This window comes from Parasteatoda tepidariorum, chromosome 7, assembly GCF_043381705.1.
Source record: "Parasteatoda tepidariorum isolate YZ-2023 chromosome 7, CAS_Ptep_4.0, whole genome shotgun sequence".
In the NCBI taxonomy this organism is placed as follows: Eukaryota; Metazoa; Arthropoda; class Arachnida; order Araneae; family Theridiidae; genus Parasteatoda; species Parasteatoda tepidariorum.
This window is the reverse complement of record NC_092210.1, coordinates 46,390,668-46,417,767: the sequence shown is the minus strand read 5'-3', so window position 1 is coordinate 46,417,767 and position 27,100 is coordinate 46,390,668. Positions and strand designations below refer to the sequence as shown.

Here is a 27,100-nt window from a genome sequence, read left to right as displayed (position 1 = left end):
ATTAATTTATAATAAAGCAAAAAATCTTGAAATTGATCTTTAAAGTAGAATTTGATACATCTTCATGTTTATTTCATAGAATATCTAGCCACTCAGATTTTTAATTTCAGTTGAAACTCAAAATAACAAAGGGTACTTTTCTATTCAATAAGACATAAACAGTTTGTGAAAAGTTAATACGGTTGCTTTTTTAACTTTGAAATAAACTGGTATTAAAAAAAAAACTAGATTGCATTTCTATTAAAAGAAGCAATAATCAGTCAAGATTTCAGTTATAAAAAGAAAAAAAAGAAGAGAAGGAAAGAAAAAAAAGAAAGAAAAGGAAAAACTTTAAGGTTTATACGAACGCATAGAAACATCGAAAAATATTTGAAATCTCTAATTCTCTAACTATTAAAAGTAAAATGGAAACAAAAAGAATAATAAATACAATACAGAAATCAAAACGATGAGAAATCACCACAATTAATTAAAACTAGGAAATAAACAGTATCTTTTGAATTTATGCATGCTGATGTATAACGAATTCTTTGTTGCGATTGTACTAATATTTTGTTGCATTATTTTACTAGTATTTTGTCTTTTTTTTTCACGCGCACCTACGCTGAAGTACACTGAATTTTTTATACGCAGATTCAGCTTTATAAATATAAAAATACAACTTTATTCTCAGCTTGTTTTCAAAATGCTCTGATTTCGTAGCAAGAAAACTAACTTCTTTATTAAAAAAATTAACATTTTTGGGGAATAGATCATATAGAAATAACTTAATAAAGTAGAGATTTGATAACTTCTAAAATCTAATTATTTTCCATAATAAATAAGGGCTTTTCAACATAGCACTTAACATATATTCTAAATACTTTAGAATATATAAATAGTTAAGATTTATTTTTTAAGCAAGAAAAAAGTATTCATGTCTATAATTTTGAGATTCCACCTAATAAAAATACATTGTCCATCACTCCTTGTTAAGCCTACGAGAAAAAGTTTTCTTCGTTTTATTTCAGTGAATTTTCGCTCTCGACCAATCAGAGAATGCTATCTGCATGTCATAACTTTCTAACAAAGTTAGATAGCAGGAAAACTACTTCAGGCAAATAAAGAATCTTATCAAATGCTAAAAGGGTCATAAGATAGAAAAGTTTTTATAAGAAAAATGACGTTAGTTAAAGTTTAAAAATGATAAATGACGTTAAATTTAAAAAACAATAATTATTAGAATAATTTTGCTATTTTCGTATCATATTTTACGTGATTTGCAAAGTATAAAGTCAGTTTTTGACCAATAAGTCAAAGAGATAATAAGGCTCAATAATTTTGAGACTAATGGCATTATGGTATAATTGCGCACCTACCATCATAACTTCCAAGACAAGCAAAAATGCATCAATCTGAGGCAACAAACTTCAAACTACCACCAGGAATAGTACCGCAATGAAATGCAAGGAACAGTGCCGCATTTAGAAAATGTAATATTTCACGAAATTAAACTTTCTAAGACTGTTGTGAATGCGTACTGCATTTAATTCGCATTTTCTACATAAAATACACCTGTACTTCGTATCATGTTTTGCGTAATTTACAAACATATGTTTACAACTTATTAAACTTATTTCCAGAAAACGGTTTTTATTTATCATAATTTTTAAGTTTAGAGTTAAAATGGAATCAGAAATTCGAAAAACTTGTCCTTTAATAAAATCTCTTATGTTTTTGTAAACGGTATCCTTTTTCACACTTTTTACAGTTAAAATGAAATCGGAAATTTAAAAACTTGTCCTTTATTAAATTGCTTGCATTTATAAATCGTCCGCATTCTATATCTCACTCTTTTATCACTTCTTTTATCATTTGAAATAATGCAAAAAAAATAAAAAAAACTTTCCTTTATAAATGCTTTTTTTTTTTTTTAAACATTTGAAAAAACTCGGAAATTTAAATCATTGATTTTTAAAAAATCCTTTACTATATATATGACAAAATAATTTTATTCAGTCCCGCATAAGACTGGTAGTAAGACCCGATTCCCAATCAAGTCACTGAAGTAAAGCATCCCTGTCCTTCGGTCAGTGAGAGAAGTGACCAATTCGATCAACCTACGAAGGAATCGAGGGTGTGCGGCATCGTTTTCCGTTAAACTGCTCTACCGTAAAGTGCTCGACTTCTCGTGCAAGTCGCTGAGATGACAAAGCGGGGGGAGCCATCCCCTCTGCAGAGGATCGAAATTCTGATAGCGTGTCTACGGATCATAATCAGTTTCCCAGACCGTCGCCAATAGCTTACTGTGCAGTTCCAGTGCAACGTAAATAAGGTACTACTACTACTATGGTGTTCAATACTTTATTAAACTTATCTGCATTATTACATTTAATTAGTATTCCTATTTGAAATCAAATCTGAAGTTTAGAAACTTGGCATTTAAAAACTTTTTCTCTAATAATAAAATGAAGAGTTTGTGTGTGTGTTCCTTTTATAACTTTAGCAAGCTTCCCGAAATTTTGATAGTGGGCTAAGGGCTAATTTTTGCCCCAGTCCTAAAAATCGCTCAAAAATTTCAATTAGTTCGTTCAAGAGAGATATTTAAAAAGTGGAATTTTTTCATTGGTTCAGAGCTAGCGCCATTGATGTAAATGAAACCACAGACGATTTTACGGATTGCGTCGGTGATGTTTGCTTGCTTATAACTCTTATTAATTGAAAAATAATTTTATTGGACGCTCTTAGATATTTAATCATTTTTTATCCATTATATCAGATAAACTCATTGATCGAAGTGAGTGTGATAGTTGGACTACGTCGCCAAATTAGTATTCCTTAAGTAATCAGAAACCACGTGATTTGTTTTTATAATTATGCTTTTAAAACGTATTTCTACAAAACTAAATAATCTAAAATCAACGGTATTTAAAATTTTAAAAAAAAGTTATGTACTGAAAAGCAAAATTAATGGAGAAATGATACTAATTCATTTAAGAGAAGCGTAGTATATTGCTTACTATTATTGATGCTTATGATACTTAATTAATTTTGGTAATAGATACTAACTGTGATAAAAAAAAATCTTAAATAGCTCAATTAATGGACAAATCTTATTAATTCGTTTAGAAGGGAAAAGAAACTTGCCATACTGCTTTTAACGCCTATGATGCATATATAATTTTGATAATAGCTACTAGCCGAAATAAAAACTATTTACTAAAAAGCAAAATTAACAGAAAAATGGTACTAATTCATTTAGGAGAAATGTAAAAAAAATGCCATACTATTTTGTTATTATGGTAATTATCAATTTTAATCAATACCAAATATACTAATGTATTTAAAAATAAATATTTTTTGTACCTATTGGAACAGCATCAATACTGAACAGCTTTAATATAGATACTCTATAAAGAGAATTTTCGGGACTTAATAAGCACCTTTTAAGCACTTTTCAAGCACTCAAAAAAATGTTTTTAAGCACATTAAAAAATATCATACCTAGGCAAGGTTGGAAAGTTTTTGCCAATAGACTGTTTTATCTTGTTTTAACCGTCATGTCAAAAAAAAGAAAAAACTTTTGGCATTGTTTTTGACAATTGTTAAAAATCATGAAATTTTGAATCATGTAAAACGAATGGCGTTTTCATACGCTACTTACTGACTATACGCCGAAATAGATTGGGGTATGAAAACGCTGAATCGAGCAATGTGAACTGTGTCTTTTTGCATAATTCGAAGCAAAAATCAACATAGTAAAGGTAAAATCTCATTTTGAAAAAACGAAAATTAAGCACTTTTCAAAAACACCCAATGAAAAAAAGCAAGCTTTTAAAAAACGAAAATCGAAAATAAGCACCTTTTAGTAATAATTTTAAATCTGTCCGGGAGCCATTAAATCACACAAACGATCGTGAGTATGAATTCAGAACGTTTCAGCATAGTAAGTAGCAGAAGTTTTAAAATTATTTCTATGTCTGTCGTGAGATAAGAAATTGGTATGACAGTATTAGTATGACGTCACCGAAAATTAGTATGACAGTATGCTGAACTGCAGCACCGTTTATGTTTAAGACTATCATTTAGAAAGGATCCATTTTAGAAAGAATCAACAATGAATCTAAATAATTACTTAGTAACTGAGTTTTCCTTTCTATAAATATACGAATTTATTATAAATTAATACTTAATGTGTAGCTAACTATTCAACACTACTTAAATTATAACTTAAGACAAACTAACAAAATAAATACTTAACATATAAATAATTTTTAAACTCTACTTAAATTATTACTAAAGACAACCTAAAAAAATGAATAATAACTATACTTTAGCCAATACATAAAGAAGTACCTGAATTTATGTTGCCACACAAGAGAAATTTATAGATTATTTCTGTTTTAATTTAAGGCGTGACAAAATTTCTTCTCTCCTGTAATTTATAAAAATTTAAACTAAATACAAGAAATAAAAAATGTATATAAGGAAATTTTACTTTATTTTATTTATTATTTTTATTTTTCATTATTATATTATGAACATAATACGCTCGTATTTATTTGAAATAGTTTCTAATTATGAAAATATCTTTTATCTTAAACTAAGCAAAATCAACAAAAGTGGATTAACAAACAGTGGAAAAATCAATTCCAGATAGAATTTTTCAAGTAAAAATGATAATTTTTATTATTATTCTTCACATTAAAGGGAATTCTAATCAAACCTGTACATCATTTTTTATAATAATGAATCGTTATCCCGATAAAATTATTCCAGTGCTATCTAATTTTTCTCACTTTAAAACAAATCCAAATAAAAATTTAAATAAAAAGATAATTTTAATCGAAAATAAAGCAGGATTTGTGTATATTTTTCATTAAATGAATGAGATTTTTGAAAAGCAAATTAAAGAAAGAAACACAGCATTAATTTTCCATTGCAATCAGCGATTGATAAATTACCTTCACAAAAAGGACGAAACATATCAAACTTCCAAAAATGGGGAGGGATAATTGACACCTACTCGTTGACACTTAATCCCTCCCACCAATCATTACGCCCCGCCTCTTATCCTGCATAATGAAGTCAGTTGAACACACATCAAACGTCAGATCTATTCAATCCCACAAAGCCAGGTTGACTTTTTGTGGAGATCCACAGTAGCTCAGAATGACGTCCTACCTGGAGAAGAGCTTGATCCCAACTAGAAAAAGTCAGGTAGGTCAAATTGTAATTCATTGCCTATGTTGCTAAACTGTTGCTCGCCGCGGGGTATTTTTGGTTATCTTTAAATTTCCATTAGGGGGATTCAGCAGGAATTTTTTTTCACCCTGTTTGTTTTTCTTTAGCTTTTGCACTTAATCTTATCTGCAGCCCAAATGATTACGGCTCTTTTGGGAGCTCGGTTATAGTTTACGAAAGATGATACTACCTTATCAACACTCGAGGTAAGAAATTGAGATGAATTTGGGTATCTTTTCGATCTTGGTTTTTATTTTTAGATTTGGTGGGCGCCAATTTTTTAGAATGATTATTTTTAAGGAGCATTTCTAGTTCATGACATGAGTTGTTGATAATACTAATATTTAAATTCAAATAATTTGAGACTTACCAATCGATGCAGAATGATACTCGATACATCGATTTACTGAAATAACAATATTTACATTTATTAATATTATTATTATCATTTGGAAACTAGCTGAAAAAAATTGTTTTTGGATATTTTTAAGGGATTTTACTAATCCCTTCAGTATGATTTTAACTTTTGTTGATAGTAATTGGGTTTAAGCTTATTTAAATTTCAACTGTACAGGTTCCCAAATAAAAATAATGCTTTTGCTTATTTATCAGTTTACTATTTCATGAATATAGCGATTAATGTTTGTTTATTTTTGTTTAAGCATTTTCCAATAAAAACTTTCAAATTTATATTTAAGAAATTTTTATTAAAAATATTTGTTTATTAATAATATTTAATTTCTTATTATTAATTATATTTGTTTAAAAATTTATGTCATACTACCATTGCTTTTTTTTAAAAATAAATTTACCATAGTATTATAATATAAATATATCAATAAAGTTTGTTTATATTTTGTTCTCACATACCCCAAAAGTTTTTTAGTTTTCTGTTTATAGTTTTCTTTACGGTAGGTGTTTTAATAATATTTAGATTAAAACTTTATGCTTAACTCTATTTTAACACATGATCCAACAAATATTTTCAATTTTATATTCAAGGAAATTGTTTCAGTTTTCTTGGTGATATAGGCTTGTTATTACAAGATTAGAAAATATTTCTGATATTAATAATACTAAAATGTCAAATTCTAATAATGCTACCCACTCCACTGCATCATATAAAAGTTACAATTCGAATTAAATTAAAGAAGAAAAAAAAAAAAAGAAATTGAAGCATACTAAAAAGAAATATTTTTGTTATTTAAATTTTTAAATTATTCTAATTTTTAAAATTAATACAACATGTGCTTTTGATAAATGAGAATTATATTTTACTAGATTTTTACTTTCGCTGTATATAAAGCTTCTTTGCGAAAATAATACTTCCTACTCGGCTGCATGTTATTTTATACAGCAAAATCATTTTTTTATTACCGTCGTTGAACAGCCAACCCAATTTTTTTGCTTACTGTTACGAGTGTTCAACTCCTTAGCCTTGTAATTTTGAACCCAATTCAGATGACTAGGGAACTCCTGGATCAAGTATTGGGAAACATTTGTCTTCGTGGCGGGCTTTTTGTTGGAACTAACTCGCATTTGCGTTTCGAAGAAGAAAACCACGAAAACCTCTCACGTTTAGTCTGACGCAAGGGTACTCTAACCCGTGGTCCGTCTACCACTCAGGATATTTCACGTCAGTACTATGGTCGATGCAAGCCGGATGCGGATTCGTATCGACCAGACATTGTTGGGATTCGAACCCGGTTCACCTCATTGGAAGGCGAACGCTCTATCCTCTGAACCATCGCTGCTCAGTGTTTTCTATTATCGATTATTAACTCGGAAACTGATGGTAAATATTATTGTAAAATGCAGCCTGCACTATTACATCAATCGGGGATAGAGAGTTCGCTTCTCAATGATATTTTAAATCAACCCTGTGGTCGGTACTAGCCGGGTGCGGAATTCGTATCGACCAGCCATAGCTGGGCTCAGCAGCGTAATTTGTGATAATTAATTGAAAAATAATCGAAAAGATTTTGCAAGTTTAGTTTTTATTTTTTAATCTAATACTTTGCTCAAATTTACCTCATTTGAATTTTAATCGTATTTATATGCTATTAAATATTTTAATCTTAATATTCACGTAAAAAGTTTCCGCTTTCAATGAACTTTATTAGAAAAAACGGTCTTAAAAAAATTGTTTAGATTTTGAAATTTTGCTTTGTGCTTTTTAAATTAATTTTTTGAATTTCATTTCTTAAATATTGTTTACCTGAATACAATTTATATAACTTTATGACTCCCAAATCTAAATAATTATTTGCTATTTCTGCTTATGTATAGTAAATAATAGCCTTTATACGAGTATTATGTTTTTAAAATAATTTTTCTAATCTTTTTTTCTTACATATTGTTTACCTAATTCCTATTCTCGTAAAGATTTCCAAAAAATGATCATTTGCTTTTTCTGGTTATGCATAGTAAATAATCCCTTTTTTACGAGTTCATTTATAAATCTATATAAAACCCGTGAGAGAATTTGGAGAACCGAAACATGGTTCACTTTTACGATTTATTAGGTCTCTGAAAATTTGCAACTTCAATGCTGAACCGAAAAAAAAAAAAAGGATTCATTAGCAAATCTGTATTTCCAACTCCATTAAGCATCTCGAATTAGATTGACGAGCCTTATTGAAGCATGTTAAAAAACATTTTATGTGTCTAATTTATGCGAAAAATGTACTTCAACTTTACAAATGTAACGTGATATATTATTATAAATACATTTATTAAAAATTATATTAATTTGATATAATATTTATATTGTTTACTGTTAAAGCTAACATTTTTTACAAACTAATTCAGATTTTACAGTAAATGGAAATAATATCAATAATTTCTTCTGAGACCGAACTTTAAATAATTCCAGAATATGCGATTTATTTTATTTAAAAATATATAGCTTAGAAGAAAGTAAACTCATAGATGCGATAAAATATATTAAAAAAAAAATCAATTTATTAACCTTAATTATCCTTCTTGGTCATTGTTTATTATTTTCTAAAAAAAAAAAATAACGAATTTGAATTTTTAGCATATTTTGTATATTGTATTAAATTTTTGCATTGTTTTTCTTCTTATTTTGGTCATGGAACAAAATTCACTAGACTCAAATAAATATTAAGATATTCATATGCCATGTCCAAAAGATTACTTGACTGTAACTGTAAAATTGGGACTAACTATAGTAAATAAAATTTCCTTTTCAGATAGACAATCGCTTTGTAAAGGTATACAAACAGAAAAAACAATTTAAAATATTATTTTAAGTGATAAAACTGAAATACATGTTTTCCAATACATTGAACTCTGGGTCTTAAAGAATTAAAGGATTTTTTTAAATCAGTTTCTGAAGAAGATTACACTGGGGAACAAATTTTTCAATTTAATTTATCGTTTAATTTGGTTGTGGGGACTTCAAATCTGAAATTAGTTTTGCTCCCAAAGCTACAATTTCTTTACTACATTTTTAGTCTATTTTTTTTCTTTTTTTGTCGATATGCACAAGTTTAAGAACGTTATTACATTATAACCACCCTGATAATAACATGTAGGACCACCTTTAACCCTCAAAACTGCTAGCACCCGCCGTGGCATTGATTCCACAAGGTGCTGATAGGTAGTCTGAGTTATCTGGTACCAAGCGCTCACCAACTGGTCCAGCAATTCCCTCACATTGCGAAGGGATAGCGTGGCAGCACGAATTTGGTTTTCCAAGTAAGATCACAAATGCTCTATTGGATTAAGGTCAGGTGAATTTGGGGGCTAAGACTTGACTTGAAAGTCACTGGAATGTTCCTCGACGATTCGACCCTTATGACATGGTGCATTATCCTGTTGGTAAACACCATCCCCGCAGAAAAAACTGTTGCCATGAATGGGTGAACCTGGTCTGCAACTATGTTTAAGTAGCTTACAGACGTCAGGGATTGTTCTATGAGGATTGTGGGTCCTAATGTGCCCCATGAAAACATTGTTCCTGGCCGAGAAACCATGAAAACCTGGGAGAGCCCATTGTTATGGATGGAGGCTGGTCATAATGTAATGGCTCTTCGGTGTGTGTATAACAGGGGGTAGCATAAATATTGCGGCAGACTTCCAGCGGAGTTACGGCACATCATCAGGAATAAAAATTGCATGGAAACCCACACTTCCCTATTATGACCTGTTCAGAAGCACCCTAAAAAATCAGTTTATAGCAGGGAAACGCGTCTAATGCCGTATGATGTCATTTACAGGCCTACATTTCTATTAATATTCGATTTTAATCCTGATGATGTGCCCTAACTCCCCTAGAAATTTGTCGCAACATTAAAGCTACCTCCTATTATATATAACATTTTTAAACGTGCATGATTTTATAAAATATGTTAAAAATGTCATTAAAAATGTAACTTTGAGAATAAAACCGATTTCAGATTTGAAATCAGTGATACCAAATTATGTAAGATCTGTTAAAAAATTCTTATGCAGCAAAAAAATAAAATAAAATAAAATAAATTATCCTAGTGTTATTAGTCATATTTTGTATTTGGAACTCCAAATAGCAGGCGTATTTTTATCCGTATTCTCAGTTTCATTAGTTAAAATAATAATAGTGTGTTGTATAAAAGAATGATTGTTCTCTGATTTCTCTCCTTTTACTTACGGAATTTTAATCTACAACACAATCTAAAATATAATTCCGATTCTAATGACAGGTTAAAAAAAAAATTAATAAAAATAATTGAATATAATGTAAAAATTAAACTTTATAAATGGAGAAAATGCTAAAGGCATAAAAAAACAACAATTTCTACTGAATTCTCATTCTTCATTTTTGATTTCCTTACAGTTTAACAACTCCGTGCATGTGCCACAGGTTCTGTCTCATAAATCAGTCCTTGGCTTTTGTGAATCCACTGGCATGTGTTGAAAAACATTTCAGCCTGTTTTCTTCGAACGTATTTTTCAGATTTATCTTTCTCTAGTTTCTCAGCCTTTCGTTTTTTAAAAAAAAATGATTTTTTTTTTAGAGAGAGAGAGAGACTAATGCATTACTTCCATTACTTTTCAGTTTAATTCTATTTAATTTCTTTTTTAAATTAAACTAATTTAATTTTCTATTGGAACGAAATTTTAATTCTCCGTCATTAATTTAGCTCTAGCATTATTTGCTAAGAAAAAATAAGACATCGTAACACATTATTTTGGAACAATATTAATAAAGTTACTGAACAATTTAGTAATTATTATCAAGCAATTCTATTGTACAGTATATGCCATTGCATACAGTATATTATATTCATGAAATTGAGTATATTTTATTGTCATTTTTATTTTTTATTCATTTATCATTTATTTATTTATTTTATTTATATATTTTTTTATTTATTTATTATTATTATTATTTATTCATTTATTTATTTTTGCTAAAATATTTGTAACATTTATCTGAAATCAAATTGGATAACTTCCGTCATAATTGGATAACTACCATCATCATACTACCATATAAAAACATATCTGATCATGTCTTTGAAAAATTTTCATGAAAACTGTATTAAACATAAATGAAATACTTTCGCAACAAATGACCTTTTCGAAGTCCTTTACGAAGGCAAATTTCTCCCAATACTTGATCCAGGAGTTCCCTTGTCCTCTGGATTGGGTTCAAACTTACATGTCCATGGAGTTGAACATTCGAAATCGTAAACCCAAAAATTGGCTCGGCTGTTCAACGACGATCATAAAATGATATAAAATGTAAAATAACCTTTTCGTATTCGCTCGTTGAATCGCATGATTTTAATTCTTCATATATATTATACATATTAATAATTTCTTTTACAAAAAGCTCAATTACACAACTAGGGATTGTTCTAAAATTTTAGTAGCCTTTTAAATTATCTCAATTTTTAATTCTTTTCATTCAAAATTACATGATAAAAACTCACACATTAGACACCGTTATCGTGTATTTGTGATTTCCAGGATAAAATTAAAGGTTCCTAGGAAATTAGGTAAAAGGAGGGGGGGATGACGTAAGTGATTGATACGTATTTGAACCTATATACTTTCTTACGTCACCGGTACCACACGATTGAAGATATTTTAATTGTCTTCTCTGTTTTGTCTTGTAAAACTTTTCTTCCCCTTTTTTATTTCTTATTTTATTTATTTATTTATTTTTTACAATTTTAGAACTGTTCCTTTAGATTCGAAATAAATTACATAATCTAATTTAACTCTTTAAAATCTACAATTTAAAATCTAACAATTTAAATCTTTAAAAAGCTTTGTTTGATATCAAGATTTTGTGTAACACTTGGTGATATTTCCTTGTTAAACTCATTTCAATGATTTGAATAAGACAATGGCAAAACTTTTGTCAGTGCTGTTGGTCGTTGCGCACATGGATTTTAAATTAGGAATATAGGTTGCATATATGAAGAAATCGGAAGCTTTGTTTCTTTAACAAAAATAAACTTTAAAAAAAATTAATATCTTCACATGAGCTTAATAATTACTTATTAAACTTTAGAGTTCCGCAAAACAACAATACCATATGCAAAAAAAGTTTTAAATCATAAATGAAGCGAAGGTATAGGGGTTTATTTCTTAAGAAGTAAAAAATCATGCTCTATCTATCATGTTGTATAAACATAAAACAGTAAAGTCTTTTAAAAAATAAAATGTTGATAGTCCTATGAGATTTAAAATTGACTTTAAATAGTTTAAACTGCCTAAATTAACTTAAATTATGAATAAATATCAAATCTGATTGTTTCAAAATCATAAATGCAATGGAAGTTATTTTATTTGTTACATTTAAAATTATCATAATGATATAGCGATAAGTAAAAAATGAACGTTTCAAATTATAATTTACAATAAGAAGGCATGGAAATATTTAGTTTTTTTCTTTTTTTCAGTCATTATAATATGATGTTGAGAATTTAGAAAACCGCATAGAGCTATATTGATAATTGTGCACCATAAATAATTAATTATTGATTCACATAGCACTTTATTTATTTAAAATTAATATAATTCAAAACCAATTACAAATGTCATGTTTTTGAGTTTTTTATCACTATTTCTAAGCAATTTATGTTTTACCTCCTTCCCTTAAATGCATTCTTTGCTATCTTCTATTTCGAATGTTTTAAGCATTTTTAAAAATATTCAGAATTTTAAAAAAATGGACAGTGTTTGCATATTACTAAAATACTTATTGCTTATTACTTAAAATTTCTTAAACAAATCCAGAAAACTAAACTAACTTTAAGAAATATATTAAGGAGCGAGAATTATTAAAAAAAATATCAATAAAAAGTAGTGATTGCCCTCCGTACAAAAAAAGTATAGATTTATATTTTTTTAAATGAATAAGAGATAATCTAATAGTAAACAAATAAACAAAGTACAAATAAATAAAAAGTACAAATAAATAAAAAGTACAAATAAATAAAATCAAAATAAATAAAATAAAAACTAATTTTCCCATTCATCGATTTCGTCCTCTACTGATTTGCCTATTTACTCTTACACTAATTTACTAATATGCCGATTCCCTGATTTTTAGATTTAAATATTGTTTTTTTTATTCTTCATGCTATTTTCTCCTATTTACTTACTATATCGTACGTAATGTTTGCCATAAGAGATGTAGTTATGCATTAAAAATATTAAATGATCATTGCTAAAGACCAACACGTATTACTCCCATAACTAACGTGTGTTTAGTAACCTTTAATAAGTTAATAAATATTGACATTCGTTTTCAATTACTTCTTCATGGGTAAAAATTTCAAAGGAAAATGAATTATTTGATGAAGAAGATACTTAATTATATAGATAATTTATAAGATGACTCCATCTTATTTTTATTTTATTACAGTAAAAATCGAGGATCATTTTAAACAAACTTCAAATTGTATAAAAGGAATAATTGTTTGATTTCATCTTAAAATTAAAAATAGATTGCATATACAAAGTTTTAGTTTTCATTGTTGAAATAAAATTTTAAAAAAAATTTTCAAATGAAGTGATGGATTATTATTTCTAAATTTACCATTGGAAGTGCTGAACTTCTTCCACAATAAATTATTTGTGTTTTCCAATAAAAAAAAATCACGACTATTATATATTAATTACAAAGTATAAAATATTTGTAGAAAATCTTCAAAAAAAATTTTTTTTGTATATTATTTTTTGTTTAAATGTAACTAAATGTAAACTTTTTTGTTACATTATTTGCTATTTTATTTTCCATTTAATTTTATATCTGAATTTCAACACTTCTACTTTCTTAAGAGTTTAAAAAAAAATAATTTGTCTCCAAAACAAAAGACTCTTTAAATTTTGATTTTAATTGCACATTTCACTAATTTCTTTTCACTTTTGAAAAAAACACCTTTTACTGTTTTAATAAAAATCTATACTAACTTTTATAATTACTTATACAAAATTTCAGTATTCAGGGTAAAATAAAAAGTGAAAATTGTTCAAATGGAGAGATGGATTGTTTTCTCAAAATTTACCATCGAAAATGCGTAACTTTTTTGAACAAAAATTCCTTGCGATTTCCAATTAAATAAATCACGACTAATATTAAACTTAGTTTAAATTATTAAATTAAAAAGAATAAAATTTTGGTAGAGAATCTTCACAAAAATGATTTTTGTAGATTACTTTTTAGATTAAATATAATTAAATGAAGAGACTTTTTTGTTATTTTATTTGCTATTTTATTTCGTATTTAACTTTATATCAAAATTTAAACACCGCTATTTTTTTTCGAAAGTTGGAAAATGTATATTTTTTTATTTCCTAAGCAAAAGACACTTTACATTTACAAAGGGGGTATCTCAAGTATAACTCACCATCCGACCTGAATCAATGCTTTTAATCCTACAAAAATAAACATTTTTAATAACACAATTCTTTTAAAAAAATTTCACTTTTGAAAAAAAAAAACTCCTATTACAATTTTAATAAAAACTCATACTAACTTTTATAATTACAGCACTTAAAAAAAACATGCTTTTTTTTTAAATAATTCATGTCACATTGAGTCACATTATTTTGAATAAAAACTGAATTTATTTTTAATTAATTAAATAAAATTTTTAGTCATCAAATTTATTTTACTCACCTTGCAATTAGGAAACAGTGTTATAGCATTTGCTTCGCAGGTGAAAAAGTTTTTCAGCACTATCACTCAATATAAATTTAATATAAAATGTAAACGGTTAAGACAAAACAATAATTAATTTTTATATACGAAGTTTAAATATTTACTCCTTTTTTAAAACCTCTTCGAAAAATCCTCAACCTGAAAACAAAACGGTTATTTTAACATACAGCAAATGTAATAGAACGAATTTCGTACTGAAACTGAGATAATCTGACAACTGAGGTCTTATGTCATTTACTTATTTTATATTATGTGATTACGTTTTTAGATCTGCCGAAAACATTCAATGAAAAATTGTCGCTTATATAATAATAATAAAAAAAACAATAATAATAAACTGACATAAAAATAGTATTTTAATTACCTTAAACAAACTTGCATCTGGCAATAGAGAAAAACGTTGCATGATTTATTGTCATAAAATTTATATTAAAAGCAAACAACTTTCTCCGATATGCAAATATGCAATTGAAAACATCTGTTATTGACCAGAACGTTGCATTTAAGGAAAATAAATTATTCATTAATTACCTCTTAATTATCACTCATTAAAAAAATCTAATGTGTTGATTTTATTTCAAGGTCGAGCATCAATTTGGTTGTAGTTGTCCTAGTTATTCATTTTCTCTTAAATGATTTATAAGAGTATGTAGCATTTGAAAACCGATTGACATAGATTATTTTTTTTCAATGTCTGTAAAAGATCTTTTCACTTTCATCAATTTTTTAATTATTTTACTTGGCAACCGCAAAATAGCGATTTCGTTCCATTATTTTGAAATAAAACCTAAAGTCGATGGGTTCACTAAAAAAATGGATGTGCCAAAAAAGCTCCGAAAGAAATAATAACTGAATTTGAAAACCCTAAGTATTCAAAGTTGAAACAGCATATATTCATTTTTAGGGTAAATAGTTAGTTTCAAATGTGACTTGGAGGGGGAAATGTGTGAGAGGGGTGTTCGGTGGCTGCCGGCAGGACTCGAACCAAGGACTTCTGGGTTGGTAGTAGAATTCCCTAACCACCACAGTTGAACGCCCCAGTTCAGGGAGAGTTATGAAGCTTTGTAAGGTTGTAGCCGCAATGACACATCATGACAAACATTGGAGAATTAGTATAGTTTTCAAAATTTGCAGTTATTTGTTTTGGAGCTATTTTTGTGCAAGGACAAAATTTTAACAAAGTTGATGAAAAATGAATAAGGGTACTCAAATACAGAATTATTTAAAATAATGATTCTGTGGGAAAAATTGAAAATTATAACTTCTCTTAAATAAAAAGCTTCGAAACGTTTCTTAGGAAGTCTGTTTTCAATGTATACAAAATTAACACGGAATTGTGTTACATTTCTTTATTTAACAGTCGCAGAAAACTAAAAAAATAAAGCCATAAAAAACTAGATTTTTTTTTAAATATTTGCTAACTCTTTGCAAAATATGTAATTTTTAATTCTTCAAAATATGTAATTTCTTTTGGCTACTGCTTTATAAATAAAAACTAACTTAAAACTTTATAAATAAAAATAACTCAAGATATATTAGAAATTCTAAAAGAATTTGTAAGCCTAATTCTTTATTCCTTAATGCTAAAAGCTTAGAGGAAGCACTCTCTTTCTCTCTCTTTTCTTCTGTTTCTTGGTAATGTTCGCATTTTTCTACAAATTTGCAACGTAAGCAAACGGAGAAATCTTTTGAAGTACACAAAAGATTTCCCCCCCCCAAAAAAAAATAATTATTAAAACTATTAATTCCTCATGTAATTTGTTTCTATAGTTACGGTATATTGAATATAAATTTTTAATTAGATTTATTTTAGATAACAAAAGGTAGTAGATGAATTGCAAATATTGGCATTTCCTCTAATCTATAGGGTCCTAATGTCATTTGCAAGTTCATGATTGATTGTTATCAACCCTTGTTAACGTTGAACAAAATTTGCATTAAAAAAGCCTCTTATATTCTAAATAAGGGTAAGAGTTATTTTTTTAAACAGGTCAGTGAGATTTTTTTTATGAATAATTCAAATAAAATAGCACAATAAATTATTATTCTTTTTTTGTCTAGTAGAATGATACTGGTGAGAACAATTTATCAAAATTCAAAAGTCCTCTTTTTTTCCAAATTCACTAAATGAAATGACACATTTTCATGCATGGTGGGAGAGAAGTGAGATTTTCGCGCCAAAGAATCATTAAGTATAAATAATAATAGAGTGTTATTGCACGCTATTACTATGCTTTTATGGTTATCCCCATTGTTTTTCAGTTGATCAATAAATTTGTTTACTATGAAAAGTTTTCAAAAGAATATTAATCTGATAAGTATTGAACCTTATAATAAACATATTTGATTATAAAAAACCTAGTTAAATAACGTGAGTCTGTAGTATTTGACCAGCAAGGGCAGTACGCATCTCGAAAATTCCTATTAATAGGCTTTAATAAACATAATTTATTTTATTTTATAACCGTTGTTGAACAGCAGACCCAATTTTTGGGTTTACGACTACTAATGTTCAACTACGTAACCTTGTAATTTAAAACCCAATCCAGAAGAAAGGGAAGTCCTGGATCAAGTATTGATGGAAATTTGCATTCGTGGAGGACTAACCCGAATTTGCGTTACATGAAGAGGAAGATCACGAAAACCTCTCATGGTTATCCTGACGAAAAGGGATTCTATCCGTCTACCACTGAGGATATTTCACGTCAGCACTGTGGTCGATGCAAGTCGGATGCGGAATTCGTATCGACAAGCTATCGCTGGGATTCGAATCCGGGTCACCTAATTGGAAAGCGAATGCTCTATCCCCTGAGCCATCGCGGCATATAAATTTGATTCCGCCCAGGTCCGAACTAGGGACCTTTCGCGTGTGAAGCGAGTATGATAACACTTTATTATGAAATCCTAGTTACACTACGTGAGTCTCTAGTGTTTGAATAGCAAGTAAAGTGCACACCTCGAAAATTCTTATTAATGGATGGGCTTTGCAATAAACATACTTTGATATGAAAACCTAGTTACACTACATGAGTCTATAGTATTTGACTAGCAAGATCAGTATGCATCTCAAAAATTTTTATTGATGGATGGGCCTCATAAAGCGTACTTTGTGAAGAAAATTTAGTTACACTACGTGAGTCTCTAGTATTTGACTAGCAAGTAAAGTGCACATCTCGAAAATTCTTATTAAAATAAAGTTAAGCTTTAATTGAAGAGTATGTATAAAAATCCTTGGAGGAGATACCAAATTAGCCTACTAATCTGACCCTAGGATATGATATACCCCCATTAAAGTTACAGTTCATTTATTTTTAAACTAACAAAAACTTCCAAGCTTGTGTGAAAAGAATTTCAGAAATTTTCTTTTTACATTTTTTTAAAAAGTTTTTAGGAAGCTATTTGAGATTATTTCCGAGGTATAAAATTATTTCTGGTAGTATTTACATTTTCATTAGCTAAAAACTCAGAATACTACTTCATTCTGCTTAGGAGTTACAGTACTTTGAAAATGTTTGTGTTTACGCGTATTTTTAAAGAACCTGATATCGTTAAAGTGTTTATAGACTATTTTTTCACAAAACATAAACATCTAAAGAATAATGATGTATTTACAGAATTCGGAAAATCAGTATTTAATATATTTATGAATATTGAAAAATAATGAATAATGATAGGAACGATATTAATTAAAAACTATCACGATTTTTCAAACCAAATATAAATTTTTCTTAATTGAACTGATTATCTTTCTAATTAAAAAAAGTTTTTAAGCATTGTCAGTTCACTTAACTACCGTCATTAAATCTTTACCGGTATTAACAACCAAACCACTAACTATGACTGTTCTTTTATAATCTAAGATTTCCGAACATATGCAAGACCAATTGGAAAGGAATATGTTTCATATTTTTACCCCTTTTCTATGTGTATGTGCCAAATATTTTAAAATTGAAGTTCCTATCCCAAATACAATATTTGTTCGTGCATTCTTCAGAGATCTTATACAGAAGGGGTACCGGAACTGCCATTGGTAATATATATTTTGAAATTTCTTGTCAATAATAAATTAAAAATATATATATACATTAAGGACCGAAAATTAATAACCAAGCAAGAAAAGGCAAAAACGTTACAGAAATTTATCGTATCAGTAAAGAGGAAAGAGAGATGAAAAACATACAAAAAATTGAATTTATTGCCTGATGTAGCTTGGAAAGTTTTCTTATAATCCTCTTTCAACCCTTTTCAGTTTTTTTTTTTTTTTGGCAATCAAGCAGATTTCGATGTTTTTAATCCCTCCATCCTCAATTGTTATTTTTCAGAATCGAATAGTACGTCATTTTTTCCTCATTTAAATATTAGCAAAGTTACTATTGTTCAATCAACAAGTTGCTACAATTGTTATTGTTCGAACACTTATTTCAGACAATTATTATTGTTTTGTACACATTACAATAATTATTTCATTCTGTACTGCATATGCATAGGCAACAAGGTTATAATTATGTTACAAAAATCGAAATAGCTATAGGAAAAATAAAAATTAATACCATCGGTCGAATCAAGAAAACTAATGTCCTTCATTATGCTGGGGACTTTCTGTGAATAAGCACGTAGTTGTTTCGTTTTTTAATGAAGTATTACCCTAATGCAAGTCAGTAAAATGTTTAAAATATTATAAGTTTAAGTATATTTTTTGTGCGTATACATCGATTTAGTCAGAATAAATAAGATAAGTATCTAATTTAGATTTGATTACTCTCAACATGCTTTTAATGAGTCATAAGAACGGAATTTTTTGCGCAACTCGGAAAATAATGAATTTGATTATGTATGGCTGCGTCACCATTCCATTCTTATTTCTTGTGGCTGACTCATTGAAAGCATCTTAGATAAATAATTATTAACATGGCTAAATAATGCTGATTGAAATGTTGAAAGAAAAATATGGTCAAAACTACCAGAATATGATAAAATTTACAGTATTGCTGGTTCCATGGGAACATCAAAAACCTCTGTGATATTTACCGAACCTTTTTGGTAAGGATTTTGTTAAAATTAACAATAAATTATGCCTTTATAATTTTCAATAAAATTTGGAAAATGTGGAAAAATTAGATAATTTTATCATAACACTATAGAGCATGGAATAAAAACCATTTATTCGGTCAAATTTACTTTTCAGTTTTGTATTTTTTACTAAATGTATGATAATAAGAACTATACTTGTGAAAGATCCTAATATCCAGTACACTGTAAAAAATTCCGTATTAAATTACGATATAAAGTACTTTGGGTGAATTATCCAAAAAATCCATTTTTCAGTAAAATATTATACCATAATTTTTAGAGTAATATTTATTTCATTACAGTTATTCAGCGATTTTACGGTCATTCTAATTGTAAAAAATTACTGTACATCAGATTTTTTGTTCCGTAAGGTGTTAAGGGAAGAATGAATTTTACGGTAAAAAGTACAGGTACCCTGAGTACCGTAATTTGAAAGAAAATTGCACTTGTCAACCAAAACATGCAAATCACTTATCCATGCTCTATTTAGGTACTTACGTAATATTTAAACGGCGCCTAATTACAGTTCATCCTGCACTGTTCAAGTCCAAGAGCTAAAAAATAAAATTTAAAACTAATCTTAACATTTGCCTTTAAAGTAATATTTCTTAAAATAACTATTACATATGATGAGATATCAAATCTTTTTTTTAAATCTATTACTCATTTTCAAGTATATAATATTATACAAGATTATTTAAAGTATCAGTACCCGTCTTATAATTTTGAAATTTAATGTCAAATAAGAAAGTCAGATTTTGCTAAAGTTGTAATAATATGATAAAGTTGTATTCAGAGTTTTTTTAGGATTGAAAAGTGAAAAACTAAAAAATATTTTCTGGTTGTATCAATGAGGAATATGAAATTTTCTTGAAAAAAGTGTTACATACAATTTAATAAATATTGATATTTTTTTAATATTTTTGTAGGAAAATTTAACATCCGATTAGATCAAATATTGATATCAAGTTAACATTTTCTGAAATGAAGTGTTAAATAATTTTAAGTGAGATCAAATATTGGTTATGTTAATATTTTCTGAAAAGAACAATTTCATTGAATTTAATCAAATATTTAAATTTATTTTATGATTCTTCTGAATAAATAATTGTACATTAAGTTCTATAAAATATTTAATTCTGAAACTATAATTTTGGAGAAGGAATATTTCAGGAGCTAATGCTAGTTGTCAACATTAGATTGTACAAATATGAACAATAAGTTTTTCAAGGTCAACGATAATTATAAAAAATGAAGAGCTGAAAATGATAATGTTAAATGACTTGAATAGTTTTTTTTTTTTTTTTTTTTCAGTGTTTCTGGCTCTAAGGAAATACAAAAAAGTACAGTAATTTTTTGCCGAATTGTTTTGGTAAAATTAACAAAAAATATAGTTATATTTACATGCTGTTTCGCAATAAATATGATAAAATTTAGTAATTACTTTACAGCATGGTATAAAAACCATTTCTTCGGTATTTTTACTAAACGTGTGACAGTAAAAACTAAAATCCTAATAATAAGAATTTCCGGTAAACCGTTACAGTACGAACGAAAATATTACCAAATGAATTATTTGAATAACCCACAGTTTGGTCTTATTCCAAGAATTATGGTTTTTTTCTCCTTTACCAGAAATGCCATAACCATACAAGTACGGTAATTTTACCAGAATTTTTTTCTCTCCATGTTCTTTGTCAATTAGTTAACCTTGTTCCATGTCAATTAATTAACATATCAAGTCATTTTTATTTCAATGAGAATGCGCGAAACTAATTATCTTTTGGAATATTTAGAGAATAATTTAATAATTTTATAAATTAATATTGGTGCACATTGATTTTTATGAATAAAATATTGATGTTCATTTTTTCGCTTCAAAAAATAATTTTCAAATGCATATCTATTCTTTTAATAATTTCGAAACAGAAATGTTGAATGAATTGAAATGTTTTACGACAACAAAAGATATCATAATGTTTAAACCACAAGTACTTATGATTATTGCCTTTATAAGATTAAAAATTGAAAAATTGAACAAAAAGATTTAATGAAAGATTTAAATAAATTGAAATTTCTCTTAACATTTCCAAAACGACACCACAACACGAAGTTAGATTAAGAGTGATGTTCATTTAATATTTTTCTCATTAATTTAATGCCTTAAGATTTATCCATGAATTGTTAAATTAATGATTTTCCATGAAGCAAGATGAAAATAATTAATTCTTAATTGTGATAAATTTTTATTTATTCCAAATATTGATGAAATTTACATATTTTTAATTTTATTTATTTAGCCTATTTTGTTCTCCATCTCTTTGTCAAACTCAGAACTGTAAAAAATTCTGGATCAAATTACGGTAGAATGTACTGGCACTTTGTTAGACATCATCATCCATAAAATCCATTTTTACCTTAAAACATTAAACCGTAATTTTTACTGTAACATTATGAGTGATTCAGTGATTTTATGGTAATTATTATTGTAGAAATTACGGCGTATCACATTTTTCGTTTCATAACATATGTTCCGGTAAAAACGGATTTCACGGTAAACGTGGTGGTATTTTCTACCATAATTTAATCCGGTTTCTTACAGTGTGCTTAGCATAACATTTGAGAATCTATTCCAAATTAAATAAACATTCTTAAAGGTTTATAAGGAAAACATCTATGATCTTAATCTAATTTTACTTTATTTTATCTACTGGTAAAATTACTATTACCTGGGAAATTACACTGTTCAAATTTGCTGTAAACTTAAGGGTCAAATCAAATCACGTAATCACGCGAATCTTTCTCAATTTTAAACTATTTCTGATGATTTTCATTTTGGAGGACATTATAGTTTTTAAGGTTCAAATTTAAATTTAGAATTGAGAATTAATTATTTGTGCAGACATCAACATTTAATGCATATAATAAATTTCAGGGAGAATTTTATTTTTATAAAAAAACTAAAATGAAAGTTACAGGATTTGTTTTTTTAATTATTTCATAATTATATTATTTCTGAAATTATATTTTGTTATTTATTTTGGGAGTTAAATATTACGAAGTATAGAAGTTTGTAAACTTTATGGAAATTTCATATTCGTAAAATGATGTTTGCATATTTATGAAAAGATCACTTCAGATAAAAACAACAACAATACAGTTAAAACATTTTCACGAAAAAAAAGATAAAGATATAGATTTCAGTTTAGATATTAAACCAAAAGATAAAGAACACGGTATTAAATTATGTAGCTTCATTTAAGTTTAAAGTGTAAATCAAAATCCTTAAACTTGAAGGAAAAAATTATCGAACCATAACCAAATGAATTAACTGTAAATTGACTCTAGAAATAGTGATTTATCATCACAGCACAAAAGGTGCGTAAGTTCAATAGAGACATTGTCAGACCTAAATATAAGGAAGAGTCGGTAATACATGGATGATTACGAAATTTATGATGAATAATCAAGTTTTGACCTGGGCTGTTTCATCTAGACTAAAAGGAAGTTGATTATTCCGCATCTACATATTTATCGTTCAAATCACAAGTGCAAATGACTGTAATAGCCTTGTCTCTTTCCAATAAAAATAAAGATAGGATTTTGCTAACATTTTTACGGTATGAATGGTTCTAAAGTCTCACATAATTCAAAATCTCAGACTGTTTTACCCAAATCTTATCACCCTTGCACATTTAGATTAACGCATTAAAACAGATTAAGATTTTACTGTTAATGTGGATAACTCAACAATCCAAGGCAAATTTACTAGTCATTTTGCAGACAAATTATAGTAGTATGACAAATTCTTGATCCAATCAACAAGGCACAACTTACAATACTATTGCAGAGATGCGATAAAAAATATTTTGTAATATCTTACTTTTCACAGTTATCTTACTTTTCACAATTATCTTACTTTTTACAATTATCTTACTGTTAATTAGGACAACTCAAGCATCAAACTAAATCAAGTTATTGTAAGTTAAGTAGCTATTTTATAGGGTGAATTTTTATAATCTTGAATTTACGCACCGTTTAACAGGAGACCAATAGTTGCTTCAACTTATTTAGAATCAAGTAGGGGTATCATAAATCCTGTTTTAAGATTTTTGAGAAAATTTAAGGTACTTAAATCTAAGGAAGATATTACATTTTATCAAAGAATTATTCAGAAGCACATACCTTTATTAAATGATCTCCTTTTGTTATAACATTGGATAAAACTGTTAAAAAGTTTAAAAGTAAGAATTAATATTTTATACATATATTTATTTTTAAGTTTATTCAAATGTTTTTATTTTGTTATAAAGCCTCTAAATTGAAAAAAAAAAGCATACAAGGAATAGGAAAGAAGATTTTTTGTTGAATTAAGCCAAGTTATCTTACAAAAGTATCGAAGTTTTTGAGCAAGAAATCCTATAAATGGCATGTTTTTATAATTGTTTTAAAATTTCTAATTTTCAAATATGCTTATACTACTACAATTATACTAACACGGAGAATTTTCTTTCTTTCAAATTTACGTACTGTATGGTAATGACATTTCTGGTAAAAATAAGCAATAATTCTGGTTAATAAAACTAAAATATACGGAATTTAAATAATTTATTCGGTAATTTTTCCTATTCATAAAATAGTGGTTTACCGAAAATTCTCGTTTTCAAAATCGTTGTTTTTATTACCGAACATTTAATAAAAAATACAAAATTGAAATTTAAATTTAACCGAATAAATGCCCTTTATGTCGTACTCTTCCTAATAAAAAGGAAGATAGGATTAAAAAATGTCCTGAAAAAATGACCAAATTTTATCACATGTTATTAAAATCATATTTTATTGTTAATTTTACCAAAATCATTACCAAAGTGATTTGATAAAAATTATCGAGATTTTTTGTGCTTCCATAGAGCTAGAAATAGGATTAATTTTACCATATTCTGGTAGTTTTGACCATACCTTTTTCTCAGTGAACGAAGTGCTTGACTACAAATTTCTATGCAATATTTCCTAAGTTAAAATTATATCGTGTAGTTATATATTTTGCTTATATTTTAACTCTAGGAAAAGAAGCGTTAATTCTACCGTTCAAGAAAACGATAAATGCCACGTTGGTTTGAATACAATAACGACAGTCAGCTGACACGTTGAGTTTAAAACACGTTTTCATTGAAGAAACATGATTTATTTGGTTATTCATTTTGAAAACCATAAAATAGTGACATTATCAGATGAGGAAACGACATTCAAGCAAACAGCTTCATTTGAGTTCCGCTGATAAGTTCCATTGTTAAATTAATCAGCTCTTCAATTATACCGCCTGAGATTGAAATCAATTCCACTATTGCTTATCTCCACTGTTTATTTTTTTGTCTCCGTACCAAATCCTAATTAAATATAAAAAACAAAGCACGTAAGAGCTGTGCCTAAGAGTCCGTGAATTCCGTTTCAACACCAGCGCCGTTTTTCTAAGAAAAGCACATATCTTTCAGATACCATCTGGAACTATTCGATAACCTAGCATCTTCGATTACGATTACGATTTTGTCAAACATACTATTTTTTTCTATCATAATCATAACTTCGAAATTTTAAAAATAACTGTTATGCAATCGTAGCAACATCACTTTCAATATTTTTCTTTGTTATTCCCTATGTAAGTTATTTCTATTGTAAGTTAAATTTTTCATTGTTCTAAGTAAGTTAAGTTCAATTGTAAGTTAAGTTGCATTTTTGTATTTCGATTTTATTAAAATTCTTACAATAATCTACTTTCTACTATACTACTGCACTAAACTTATTTTGTACTTTCAAACAAAATTATGACTTTTTTTGCTGCAAATATGGTATTGTTATATTATCATATTTTTAAACGCACATATCTTTTAGATACCATCTGGAACTATTCAATGACCTAGCTTTTAAATCTTCGATAACGATTTTGTTAAACATACGATTTTTTCTAACATAATGATTTCTTCGAATTTTAAAAACTGACAATAAAGCAGTCATAGCCCTCTAACATCACATTTACTTTTTCTTTGTTGTTCTAGATGCAAGTTATTTCTATTGTAAGTTAAATTCTTCATTGTTCAAAGTAAATTAAGTTCCATTGAAAGTTAAGTTGTATATTTGTATTTCAATTTAATTATAATTCTTACAATTTATTTTCGCACTGAACTTCTTTTGTACTTTTAGATAAAATAATAACTTTTGTTACAAATGTGATATTATTACAACATCATATCGCACGTCATATTCAAAAATAAAAATTACCTTTGATGAGGTTAATACGATTTTTGAAATGCTACTTATAAAATCAAATAAGTAAAATGCTGAAATCTTTTCTATTTTTCCTTTATTTATTTATTTTGCGCTTAGGATAATATTCTTTGCTTTTTATACTTGATGTGGCGCAAGTTTGAAAATGAGCTTTCACGTAATCCCTAAAAGGAAATACAGAGATTACCTTCAATGTGATAGGATAATAGCCTCAATGAGTATTTGATTAATTATTCATATTTCATATACGGGGAAAAATTCTGGTGAAATTACCGTACCTTTCTGGTAAAAAAAAATATACATAATTCTAGATAATGGTATTTAAAACATTCATTCGATAATTTTTTAGTTCGTATGATAACGGTTTACCGAAAATTCTGTTTTTCAAAATTATAGCTCTTATTACCACACACTTAGTGAAAAATACCAAACTGAAAAGCAAATTTAACCGAATAAATGGTTTTTATGCCATACTAAAATTGCAAAATTTTATCATATTTATTAAAATTTATCACATACTATAGAAATAAAATTTATCACATATTATTGCTAATTTTACCAAAATCATCATCAAAGCATTGAAGTGAAAATTACCGAGCTTTTTTGTATTCCTATATAGTCAGAAACACGGTAAACTTTTCCACATTCTGGAAGTTTTTCATACGTTTTTTCTCGATATAAAATGATCATTTTTTCAAATTATGAAAAGGATACAATTTTATCACAGTACTAATTAAGAATTATCTCATTTATGCCACGTCTTAGACAGTGTTTTTAAATATTCATTTTATCCCTCTTTGACTCTCTCTCATTTTAATGATGACCTTCAAATCTAATTCTAGCGTGAAGTCTTAAGGCAATACTTTTCAATTTTATTATTTTTTTTGTTGGAATTTTACATTAACTCAACTTTTTCTGAAAATGTGAATGTAAAATTTATCTTTGTTTTAAATAATACGGCATAGGCAAGAGCACAATTAATCAGTAACTGTTTCTAATGAATGGTACGTAGACCTTGAGTCCTTATAATCAATGTAAAATACGTTTTTTTCTCCAACGCATTTAGTTTCATGGTGTTCCTAAACTTCAAATCAACATAAAAAAACAATCTCCTTACATTGTTTCTTTCGACTAACTTCTTCCATATGATTCGATGATCAAACGGATATGGTGATTAAACGCATTAAAAGCATTTTTACTTTCTTATCACGTCAAAAATATTCACAATTGCGATGGAGAAAAAGAAAATTATTGAATAAGAATATCTTGAATCAACGCCATTAAGTACGCTACCCCCTCCCCCCATATTAGAATGAACAGACTGGTTCTCGCTATAAC

The 27,100-nt window shown here is 27.6% G+C and overlaps 1 protein-coding gene across 2 annotated transcripts in view; it reads left to right on the top strand.

Annotated features, from left to right (window-relative positions):
* Positions 1–5,076: 5,076 nt before the first annotated feature.
* The window catches only part of LOC107456132 (transcription factor GATA-4), a 127,926-nt gene continuing 105,902 nt past the window's right edge, over positions 5,077–27,100 (top strand). Inside the window, exon 1 of one of the 2 annotated variants that reach the window (XM_016073913.3) lies at positions 5,077–5,199. The gene's annotated coding sequence lies outside the window, so the exon portion shown is untranslated. Of the gene's footprint in view, positions 5,200–5,320; positions 5,430–27,100 lie in introns of those variants that run through there. The other variant, XM_071183370.1, reaches the window with a different exon arrangement.